This window comes from Apodemus sylvaticus, chromosome 9 (assembly GCF_947179515.1).
Source record: "Apodemus sylvaticus chromosome 9, mApoSyl1.1, whole genome shotgun sequence".
Classification (NCBI taxonomy): Eukaryota; Metazoa; Chordata; class Mammalia; order Rodentia; family Muridae; genus Apodemus; species Apodemus sylvaticus.
The window spans coordinates 40,746,501-40,747,338 of NC_067480.1; positions in this window are offsets into that span (position 1 = coordinate 40,746,501).

Below are 838 nucleotides of genomic sequence, written 5' to 3' on the forward strand. Positions count from 1 at the left end.
GTTTCTGGCTGAAGGACTGAGCTAGAAGGCAAGTTCCAAAAACATAAACCTAGAGATGAATCTTGCAAGAACACGCAACAATTCCTCGTTTTCTGCTGCTGTATAACCCAGAAGAAACGGCTCAAATCTCCAGTCTAGGGAAGGGTGCTTCTTTCTTTCATTTCTGGGTGGAGCACGGAGAATGGAGGTGAGGGTGGGTCTAATTCATTTTGTTTAATCATTCATTATTTAGGCTCTGTGGATAACTGCAACTGTATGCCCTCTTCTGCCCCTCACCCTCCTCCCTTCGACTCCCTCCCTGAAGATGAAGGGATCTGGGACCTGGATGGCTTCCTTTCCGCTAACCTAAGCCTTCCCCACTTTCTAGCCATCCGCACACAGCTGCTGAAGCCCAGACAGCCAGATGTCTGTTGCAGATCGGCACTGCGTGGGCCCAGACCTGCAGCCTTTCTCTACACCGATGCTCTGGAGATTTAATTTTAATTAACGGTGGGAGCTACGGCCCCAAGGATTGGATTTTCAGAACACAAAATATCCTTCCCATTTTGTTCTTTCTCACTCTCTCTTTTCATTTCTCTGTCGTTTCCCCCAATGTCACCAAAATTTAAAAATAAATATGAAAAAAATCGAACTAGGAGTCTCACCCACACGTTCACTGGGACCCAGGAGGGAAGCTGAGGATGCAGAGGGCTGCAGGCGGCCGCCAAGAGCGGTCCAGCTCTGGGAGGAGGCCTAGCGCACCGCGAAGGCGGGGCCTGGGCGGGACCTGGGGCGGGACCACGCGGGCTTTGGGGAGGGGCCTGCTCAGTCACGTGGCCACGGACTTCCAGTGCTCTGC